Below are 11,663 nucleotides of genomic sequence, written 5' to 3' on the forward strand. Positions count from 1 at the left end.
ATATGGTGGCCATCCACTCAGTTTCAACATTGTGTGAACAGATCCTTTCTGTGTTTTTAATCCACTTCTGGTTTTGGTTGCAATATGAGGACCAGAATACTGACTGAAATATACGTAGTGTGAACCCAGCCTCAAAGTGAACCAGATTAGTAATTGAAGCTGCCTATTAGACTTCTCCATTACTAAGCCTGTAAAGTGAATAAAAAGAATGTGCAGAGCACTCAGCCCAACCAATAGGGACAACAACAAACAGTGATGCACATAGATGGCTGCTTAGAGATAAGTGGTCATACACAGTATTGCCCTTTATCTCTTTTCTGGCTGACTGTCAGGACTACTTTAAGGCTATGTTCACACTACGTATAGAGACCGGCCGTTCCGTGACCCGGCTGGGTCACGGAACGGCCGGTCTCTGCCCAGATCATCCCGGCCGGAACTTCAGTACCGGCCGGATTATCTTTCGGCCGCAGGGTTCTGATGCGGGCGCATCAGCGTGCGCCCACATCAGAACCTCCCATAGCACACAGTGAAGCAAGCGGCCGGAGCGGCGTATGGGATTGTTTGCGGCGGCGTATGGGATCCGGGCCGGAGCGCACACGATGTGTGTACGCTCCGGCCGGGATCCCATAGAACAACAGGCATTGTTGCACCGCGGTAAAAGTACGGCCGTTGTTGCCATCAGCAACAACGGCCGTACTTTTACGTAGTGTGAACATAGCCTAATACTGTATAGTTATTGCGTTATTAGGTTTATGTGATAACTATTGAAACAAGCTGGAAATGTAAATCAGAGAAACCGCCTGCTGTATCAAGAAGAGGACATTGCATAATACATCTGCCTATCTAAGAGTAATTAAATATTAGGACATAGTTGTCTATGAGAATCTGTGACACACCGATTCCCGTCCATCAGACTCCGCCCTGTAATAACATTCAATGAGGACACAGTATATAAGTTATACCGCACCGCCAGTAATGTGTACAGCGATAACAACTACAGGAGGAAGGAGACACAAAGATCAACCAGACTCTTAGCTACTCAGGAGCTCCAGAACCAGCTATGAACAGAGAAAAGGGCCGGCAGGTGAGTTCTCTCAGATCCCAGCCCATTCACCGACTCTAACACTTTTAACTTAGTGCTTAGTTGTACATAAGTGCATAGTGTATGTCTGTGTGTGTGATGTAAATGTGTTTGTGTTTAGTGTATATCTAACCCTGTTTGAGAGTGTGTAATATATGTGTGTATATATTGTATGTCTGGCCCTTTATATCTGCGGTGTATTTGTGTGTATAATGGATGTGTGGTCTTGTATGAGTGTGTAGTGTATGTGTGTGTGGTGTATATGTGTGTATAGTGTTTGTCTGGTCTTGTATGAGTGTGTAGTGTATGTGTGTGTTAGATATGTGTATAGCATATATCTGATGTATATCATACATCTGGTAAATATGAGAATATAGTGTATAGTGGCTCTTGTGGGAAGCCAGATATACGTTATATACACTAAGTAGGAATCTTTATATTCTTCTGTCTTCTCCTGACTACTATGTGTTTGGACAGTTGATATGCACCTGTCATACAGCGGATCCATTGTTTAGATCTTGTTGGTTATTCTTCCTCTACCCCTTCTCTGAAATGGGTACCACAGCGGATAAGAATTAGTGTACAGGGCTGTGCATTTATTGCTCATATGTTCAATGGACTGAGAATCTGAGCCCACACAATTGGCACCGGCATCTATAGGGTTAACACTAGTGATGGGTAGTATGTGAATGATCAGTTAAAATAAACTAATCTTCAAAGTGAACTAAATCATGAGTTCATCCTGAAGTAAAGCCAGGGGGCAGCAGAGAGTCCAGCCGGCAGCTCCAGCTCTTTTATCAGGTATCTTCATATTGTTACAATCTTTTTGCAATGTTTTCTTTCTGACATTTTTCAATCTATAAAGGTTCTAAACAAACACATCATAGCCAGAGCGTGCGATTATTCTGAAAAACTGAGCTGAAAAAGTCATGTGGGTATGGAGGGTATGAATGTGGATTTGAGGGTTATAAATCTAGGTATGAGCAGTATGAATGTGGGCATAAGGGGTATGAATGTCGGTATAGTGGGTATGAATGTGGGTAAGAGCTGTATGAATGTGGGTTTGAATGTGGGTATGAGGGGTATGAATGTCGATATAGCGGGTATGAATGTGGGTAAGAACTGTATGAATGTAGGTATGAGGGGTTTGAATGTGGGTATAAGGGGTATGAATGTTGGTATGGTGGGTATGAATGTGGGTATGACACGTTTTAATGTTGGTATGGTGGGTATAAATGTATGTATGGCGGGTATGAATGTTGGTATAAATGTAGGTATGGTGGGTATGATTGTTGGTATGAATGTGGGTGTGGCGAGTATAAATGTGGCTATGAATGTGGGTATGAGCGGTATGAATGTTGGTATGTTAGGTATGAATGTGGGTATGACAGGTATTAATGTTGGTATGTTAGGTATGAATGGTGGTATGAATGTGGGTATGGTGGGTATGAAAATAGGTATTGTCGGTATGAATGTGGGTAGGAGCGGTATGCATGTAAGTATGAAAGTTATGAATGTTGGTATGAATGTGGCTAAGGCGGTTGTGAATGTTGGTATGAATGTGGGTATGGTGGGTATGGATATAGGTATGGTGGGTATGAGCGATATGAATGTAAGTATGACAGGTATTAATGCTGGTATGATGGGTATGAATGTGGGTAAGGTGGGTATGGATATAGGTATGGTGGGTATGAGCGATATGAATGTAAGTATGACAGGTATTAATGCTGGTATGATGGGTATGAATGTGGGTATGGTGGGTATGGATATAGGTATGGTGGGTATGAGCGATATGAATGTAAGTATGACAGGTATTAATGCTGGTATGATGGGTATGAATGTGGGTATGGTGGGTATGAATATAGGTATTGTCGGTATGAATGTGGGTAGGAGCGGTATGCATGTAAGTATGAAAGTTATGAATGTTGGTATGAATGTGGCTAAGGCGGTTGTGAATGTTGGTATGAATGTGGGTATGGTGGGTATGGATATAGGTATGGTGGGTATGAGCGATATGAATGTAAGTATGACAGGTATTAATGCTGGTATGATGGGTATGAATGTGGGTATGGTGGGTATGAATATAGGTATTGTCGGTATGAATGTGGGTAGGAGCGGTATGCATGTAAGTATGAAAGTTATGAATGTTGGTATGAATGTGGCTAAGGCGGTTGTGAATGTTGGTATGAATGTGGGTATGGTGGGTATGGATATAGGTATGGTGGGTATGAGCGATATGAATGTAAGTATGACAGGTATTAATGCTGGTATGATGGGTATGAATGTGGGTATGGTGGGTATGGATATAGGTATGGTGGGTATGAGCGATATGAATGTAAGTATGACAGGTATTAATGCTGGTATGATGGGTATGAATGTAGGTATGATGGGTATAAACATGGGTGTGGCATCTCATACTACCCTACTGACTCCCAGCTAATACTGCATATAGCCGCAGTGTTTAGTTTTATAGTACATAAAATAATAATAAATAATAAAATAATAGAGTTCACTATGACACTATGAGCTTGTTATATAACTGTAGTTTTGCAGCTGGAGATCCTGGGTTTAACGCCCCTGAATTAAATGAACTGATGTTTTAAATGAACTAGTTGATAGTGAACTAATCCCCAAAATGAACCAGATTTTCCATCAGTTAACAGGAGGAGGGGGTTGTAGCCACTGGCAGCTTTAGGTCAAATTGCGATGTCTAGTGAGGCGTGGGGGAAAGGACTGGTGGACTTCCCTGCTGGGTCTCTTGGGCACTTGTCACGGTAGCCTGGAATGGTGTTGGACCCACCCCGGACAATTGGCGCCTCACCAGCATGCAAAAAAGATTAATTCAAGGGTACAGGTGTATGTAGGTGCAGGTGCGTAAAGAGGAAGCCACAGCCTAGTGCGTTGGCAAAAAATAATCTTCCAATATAGAAAAATGCAAGGGCACTCACCAATTTGTGCAGTAGTCTTTATTATCTTCTTCTTAAAACATAGTGTAGCAGGCGGCGAGGACGCCAAACACCTTCAATACCTTTGAAGGTGTTTGGCGTCCTCGCCACCTGCTACACTATGTTTTAAGAAGAAGATAATAAAGACTACTGCACAAATTGGTGAGTGCCCTTGCATTTTTCTATATTGGAAGATTGTATGTGGAAGTGTTTGGCTGCCGTTCAGCAAGTGAGCACCACCGTGCATAGCATAAAAGAGTGTACTATTCCACTCATCATGGTGAGGATCCAAGCCGCATGGAGAGAGTTGTAGTGCCGGTGTCTGTAACTTTGTAAATAGGATTGGCAAAAAATAAAATACTTTTACTTTGGACCAAAGTAGTGCAAACCAAGAACAGTACACGTGGTAACAGTGCAGTCCAATACAGTATAACGAATACAATCTTGCAGATTACTTAGGTAAAACACCGGTGCTTTTGATAGAAAGGTGCTTTCATTAGAGAGAGAGGAGTTGCCAGTGGGGCCCTGCCCAAGGTAGTAGTGTGCTCTGCCGGAACAGTAAAGGTGAATAAAAGAAGTGAAAGAAAATACTCGTACTCACAGATGACTTCTTGTCCTGACAGCCTTATGCCCCATAGTTGCGGGTTACCTGTCCTAGTTGGGTAGTACGAGTCCCAGGCCTTTGTTATCTGGGTGAAGTAGTTTCCTGAGGCTTCTCAGTTGTCCTGCACTGCGCAGTTGGATACGTAGACGTTCCGAACCTTTGTCCCACTGGGGTCAGTTCCTATAGCTTCTGAGGTAACTGCCCTGAACGTTTTAGAGAGGTTCCTGGCGTGGGCAAGGTTCCCTGTTCCCTGTTTGACTTCTCTCCCCTTTGTAGAAGCTTTGTTTTAGGGCTCACTAGAAGAACTTTGTGGCTAAGCTGATCCTCACACATCCACTCACTCGAACCTACAGCCACTAACTCCCTTACTTCCTCCCACCAAGAACTAACTCCTCCTCCAGGGGCTAACTAAACCCTCCTGTGAGTGGGGGGGGGTCTGTGTGTCTGCGTGGAGAAAGAGAGGATAGGACAGAATCAGAGGGGAAAACACCTGCACCTGTGAATGGACAAAACATAACATGTGACATAAAATACTTAACCCTTTGTTCAGTTGGCTGTCCACATACACAATAGAAAATACAAGTAGTGACATCTAGAGGGGAAAACACAATAGTACAGTTACACCCTCTCCCACTTGTGTGAACCTGAGGGAGTTACTCAGGTGCAATAGAACAGCACCCTGTGCTGGGACACTACAATATCATGGCATCTGCATCTGGCAGCTTAAGCCTGTGAGACCCAGTCACCGGCAGGGTGTAATAGCCTCCTGTCAGTGTCTAAGAGATGTGTACAGCATGCTGCTGTACAGAAGCCGTGCACTGTGTTATACCACTGATCAGATTATCTCTAAGTACCCTAGAAGGACTAAAAAGATGAAAAAAAAAAAGCTCAAAAAGTTTTGAACAATAAAATTAAAGAATAAAAAAAAATCTTATTGGAAAAAAATACTAATAATAATAATAGGTATTTCTGCATTTGTAATAGTCCTCCCTATAACTGTATCATATGATATCATCTATATTTCTGTTTTCTGGGTCCTAGTGCCTGTTTGTTGTTTCTGCTAGGGTGAGATAGTTCAGGGTTTCCGTAGGGACGTTTGCAGGGACAGTGAGGTTGGTTTGCTGTTAGAGTTCAGGGGAATATCTAGGGGGATATTAGGGCAGCCAGGGTCATATAGATAGAGAATATATATATATATACCCTTACATCCTCATCATCCATAGACTCGGCTCTCTGCTCCTCTGTATGATCACTAAGGTCTCATATGGTTTTTTATACAGTCGCTCCCTGGGTCAGTAACATCTAGAGGAGACAAGGGAACGATCAAAAGATGTGAAGATGGAGAAAAACAGAATCAGGAGCCGAACAGCCAACAACCTGCTAAATATGACAGAGCGTCCGCAGAGTCACCGATATATCTGTATTATCTGTCCCTTATAAAGGGGGATCAGCTGCCGCCTGGAGATGTAAAGGGGGATCAGCCTCCACCTTGAGATAGATGTGCGGCAGGCTTCAGGGCACCTGGTTTTATAGATTATACTTTGAGTAAATTTAACCCTCATTGACCTCAATGCTGACTTCAAAGAGGGAGGGAGTGCGGCTCTTACTGTATACAGCCTATACTCCACTGTATACTGCTGTATACCTGCGGACACGTAATTGGGCAGTTACATGACTGACTCCACCAAAGATTCTATCAAGTATAATATTAATTCTTATATATTTCTGCTGAACCCACACAGATATACACCCTGATGACTATGTACAATGCTCCATGGCGGTGCAGACCTGTGGCGGCTGGATCAGAAGTGACGTCAGCCACATATACATAGTAGAACATAGTAACGTGACAAAATGTGAAAATAAAAATAAGTACGATTGTGATAAAGGTGATAATGTACACAAAGGTGAAACATGCCAGGAGTGCCGACCATAGTGCAGACGTGACGCATGCAGTGATACTTACCCAGCTTTAGCGTTCCTACACACAGGATATACAGTATATATACATGTAATACTATGCAAAAAAGGGGTCAGTGGAGTCTCAGTTACGAGTCTCAAAACACGGGAATAGCCAGATATCCCTCTCTCCAGAGAAGGAAGCCCATTGCCAAGGGTGCCTCCTAGTGGGGAGAGCACCAAACCACCCTGATACGTAGTCCCTCAGGTCCTCACTCTGTTGCGAGCTTTGGGACCTAAATAGGGAAACACCAGGGTGGCCCCTGCAAGTCAAAGTCTAACTCTGTGGCGAGTATAACGACACAAGACAAGGGTTACCAAGGCTAGGCATCCACCCACAGACTGCAGTTTCGGGGTATTTGCCCCTCGTCAGTGTGGAGCAGGATTCTGGCTACTGGGGCATTGATAAATAGACCAACAAAACACAACAATCACTGAACTCAGGGAGACCAGTGAAAAATTCCAATGGAGTACTCATTTACAAGTCTCCATTGATTGTCCCATACAAAATTTGAATGTGCAAAAAAGGGGTCCGTGGAGCCTCAGTTACGAGTCTCAAAACACGGGAATAGCCAGATATCCCTCTCTCCAGAGAAGGAAGCCCATTGCCAAGGGGCGCCTCCTAGTGGGGAGAGCACCAAACCACCCTGATACGTAATCCCTCAGGTCCTCACTCTGTTGCGAGCTTTGGGACCTAAATAGGGAACAATTTTTCACTGTTCTCCCTGAGTTCAGTGATTGTTGTGTTTATACATGTAATAAACCGGGGCCGTCGTGTTATTAGGTTTATGAGATAATTGAAACATACTGGAAATGCAAATCAGAGACACCACTACAGGTGTGGCCGGCTGTATCAGGAAGAAACCATTGTGTTATACATCTAGTAAAGTAACTGGATATTAGGCCATAGCTGTATATGCAAAGCTGTGACACACCGATTCCCGTCTATCAGACTCCGCCCTGTAATAATATATAATGAGGACACGGTATATAAGTTATACCGCAATGCCGGTGATGTGCACAATGAGGAAAGAGACACGAAGGGACGCTCAGCTACTCAGGAGCCCCATAAGAATCCAGCAGGTGAGTTATCTCAGATCCCAACCCATTTACAGGCTCTTAAACTAACTGGTGCTTGGTTGTACATGAGTGTAAAATAAATTAAAAAAAAAAAAAAAAAAAATATATATATATATATATATATATATATGTAGTGTATGTGTGTAGTGTATAAGTGTGTATAGTGTATGTGTGACCCTGTATATATGTGTGTGTGTGTGGTGTATATATGTATATAGTATATGTGTGTAGTGTATATCAGCGGACCTGGTGTATAGTGTATGTGTGTATATAGTGTATTATCTGTAGTGTATATATGAGTATAGTGTATATCTAGCCCTGTATGTGTGTAGTGTATATGTATGTATAGAATAAGTGCGTAGTGTTTATATGTGTATAGTGCTTATCTGGCACTATATGTTTGTTGTGTAGTGTATATATGTGTATAGTGTATGTGTGTCATGTATATGTGTATATAGCATATGTATGTGTGTAGAGTATACATGTGTATAGTATAAGTGTGTAGTGTATGTATGTGTATAGTGCATGTATGTGTGTAGAGTATATGTGTGTGTGTGTGTGTGTATATATGTATAGTGTATATCTGTCCCTGTATGTGTGTTTGTTTGTTTGTTTGTGTGTGTGTGGCTGTGTGTGGTGTATGTGTGTTTATAGTCTATATGTGGTGTAGGAGTGCATAGTGTTTATCTGTCCCTGTATGTGTGTGTGCGGTGTGTATGTGTGTGTATAGTGTATATCTGGATCTGAATGTGTCTGTGGTGTATATGTGTGTATAGTGTCTCTCTGTGGTGTATATGTGTGTATAGTATATAGGACCGCCATCAGGAATTTCAGGGCCCTATACACCTGAAGCGTCTGGGCCTCCCCATTAACAAGAAATCTGGGACGTATCTTTGATTTCTCTGGAGCAGCGTGCAGACCCAGATTCCTGTAGAAGATTGGGGTGCTTTGGATACGTCCCACCCCAGACCAGTTCCATGCACGAGCGGTACTACTCCGGAGACATCACCTTTGTGACAGGTGCCCTTTAAGGCCAAGCCGAACGCTCATGAGCTCCAAATACTACTTAACTTGTAACCCTAAAGGCTTATCCCTATGTGCCATGCATGGCCCAAAAATACGTATGCTTGAAAAGAGTAGAAGCAGTAGTAGTGCTTTGTAGAGGTAGAGAGAAGAGGAGAGGAGTTTGCCAGAGGAGCCCTTTTGCCCAATGTAGAATCTGTACTCTGCCGGAACTGAAGGGTGAATAGATAAGTAGTAAAGTAATCCTTGTACTCAAGGTTAGACTAAGTCCGACCGCCTTCTGCCCTGCAGTTGCAAGCCACTCGTCTGGCTAGGGTAGTATGAGTCCCAGTCATTGGTTATCTGAGTGTAGCTAGGTGCCCGAGTTTTCCCAGTCGACCTGCACTGTGCAGTAGGATACGTAGACCTTCTTTATACTGGTAGCTTTGTCCTACTGGGATCAGCTCCTATTGCTTCAGAAGGCTGTCCTGCACTTTTTAGAAGGGTTCCTAGCGTGAGCTAGGTTATTCCTTGGTGGCTGTTCTCCCCTACTGTCGCTTAGCGTATAGGTAAAGTATAGGTAAGTTGTTTGTACGAATAATAGAGTCTTTTGCTGCATGTGCACATGGTTCCTGTCAGGGGTCCTGGCAAAAGCCAGGCCCTGGCTTAACTACGGCAGGAATGTGGTTCTGTGTGTCCTCTCTCATTAGAAAACTCACTGAAATCATTTTCTCCACCAGTGTAACTCTAACAGGGGCTAAATCTAAACCCTCCTGTGAGTGGTGGAGATGAGTGTGTGCAAAGAGAGGGAGAAGAGGATAGGATAGGCAAGAAACAGCACCTGTGACTGGTCAGCACATAACACATGGTACAAAATACCTAACCCATTACCTTCAACTGTGCATAGAAATACATATAATGAACAGTGACACCTAATGGGGAAACTACTGTATATAGCACTGAACCACTAAACCTGAGTGTGAACTATAGGACAGGTGCACAAGAGAAACATCTCGCTCTCTTTCCTGGCAAAGATGAGTCAATCATGAAGTAAAGCCAGGGGGCGTCAGAGAGTCCATCCCAGCAGCTCCAGCTCTATCACTGTCACTGCCATGTGCTTATCTGTTCCCCATGCTGGAAAATAGAGAGTTCTTGTTGCCAGCAATGGCTCCTCTATCCCCATTTGGTGCTATATATTCTGGTTGTAGTTTTCCTGCTTTTCAGCTCATATATTCACCATGAGTCAGTACCCCTATCTACAATAGGTGACACTGCAGAGTCATATGCATGTGACTACTAGATTTGTTCTGACATATTTAGTTAGTTCACTTATGTTTACCAGGTATCTTCATATTGTTACAATCTTTTCTTGCCTTTCATTTTCTTTCTATTTTTCAACCTATAGAGGTTATTAAAAAAAAGCTCATAGCCAGAGCGTGCAAATATTGTGAAAAACTCACTGAAAAAAATCACTGAGCTAAAAAAAAAAAAAAAAATTCATGTGGGTTCGGGGGGGGGGGGGTGTGAAAGAAGGTATGGTGGGTATGAATGTGGGTATGAGTGGTATCAATGTGGATATGGTGGGTATGAATGTGGGTATGAGTGGTATCAATGTGGATATGGTGGGTATGAATGTGGGTATGAGTGGTATCAATGTGGATATGGTGGGTATGAATGTGGGTATGAGTGGTATCAATGTGGATATGGTGGGTATGAATGTGGGTATGAGTGGTATCAATGTGGATATGGTGGGTATGAATGTGGGTATGAGTGGTATCAATGTGGATATGGTGGGTATGAATGTGGGTATGAGTGGTATCAATGTGGATATGGTGGGTATGAATGTGGGTATGAGTGGTATCAATGTGGATATGGTGGGTATGAATGTGGGTATGAGTGGTATCAATGTGGATATGGTGGGTATGAATGTGGGTTAGGCATCTTATCCTACTGACTTCCAGCTAATACTGTATATAGCCGCAGTGTTTTGGACCAAAAAAAAAAAAAACACTACAGGTGGGTCTCTCATCTGTATATTACATAGTACATAAAATAACATTGCAGAGTTCACTATGACACTATGCGCTTGTTATATAACTCACTGCAGAAAATAAAATAAAATAACAATAATGAAATAGTGATCATTTTACCAAAATAATCTCATCCAAGCAGCCGGCACTGAAGGCTCCGAGTGTAATAGACAAGATGTGTTTCTAGAGACTTCAGATCAGGATCCCAGAGAAAGAAGAAACTAAATCACAGCTGTCAATCTCAGGCCCTCCAGCTGTTATAAAACTACAATTCCCATCATGCCTGGTAAGCTAAAGCTTTGGATGTTCAAGCATGAGGAGAATTGGGCCTGAGTTTGACGCCCCTGAACTAAATGAACTAAATGAACTGATCCTATAAATGAACTAGTTGATAGTGAACTACTCCCCAAAATGAACTAGACTTTCCATCAGTGTATATATATAGATAGATAGATAGATAGATAGATAGATAGATAGATAGATAATAGATAGATGATAGATAAATAGATAGATAGATAGGAGATAGATAGATAGATAGATAGATAGATATATAGATAGATAGATAGATAGATAGATAGTAGATAGATGATAGATAAATAGATAGATAGATAGGAGATAGATAGATAGATAGATAGATAGATAGATAGATATATAGATAGATAGATAGATAGATAGATAGATAGATAGATAGATAGATAGATATATAGATAGGAGATAGATAGAAGATAGATAGATAGATAGGAGATAGATAGATAGATAGATAGATAGATAGATAGGAGATAGATAGATAGATATGGATCTCTGCTCCTCTGTATGATCACTAATGTCTTGTGTGTGTTTTTTTATATAGTCGCACCCCGGGTCAGTAACATCTGGAGGAGACAAGGGAACGAACAAAAGATCTGAAGATGGAGAAAAACAGAATCAGGAGGCGAATGGCCGACAACCTGCTACATATGACA

General features: G+C 42.3%; 1 long non-coding RNA gene across 1 annotated transcript in view; it reads left to right on the forward strand.

Moving 5' to 3' along the window:
* Window positions 1-978: 978 nt before the first annotated feature.
* LOC138784870 (uncharacterized) overlaps window positions 979-11,663 on the forward strand; it is an 11,221-nt gene continuing 536 nt past the window's right edge. Inside the window, exons 1-2 of the long non-coding RNA XR_011361967.1 lie at window positions 979-1,084; window positions 11,552-11,663. The exon at window positions 11,552-11,663 is cut by the window's right edge and continues 536 nt beyond it. This is a non-coding gene — a long non-coding RNA (uncharacterized lncRNA). The remainder of the gene's footprint in view (window positions 1,085-11,551) is intronic.

The sequence above is a fragment of the Dendropsophus ebraccatus genome, chromosome 2 (genome assembly GCF_027789765.1).
Source record: "Dendropsophus ebraccatus isolate aDenEbr1 chromosome 2, aDenEbr1.pat, whole genome shotgun sequence".
Classification (NCBI taxonomy): Eukaryota; Metazoa; Chordata; class Amphibia; order Anura; family Hylidae; genus Dendropsophus; species Dendropsophus ebraccatus.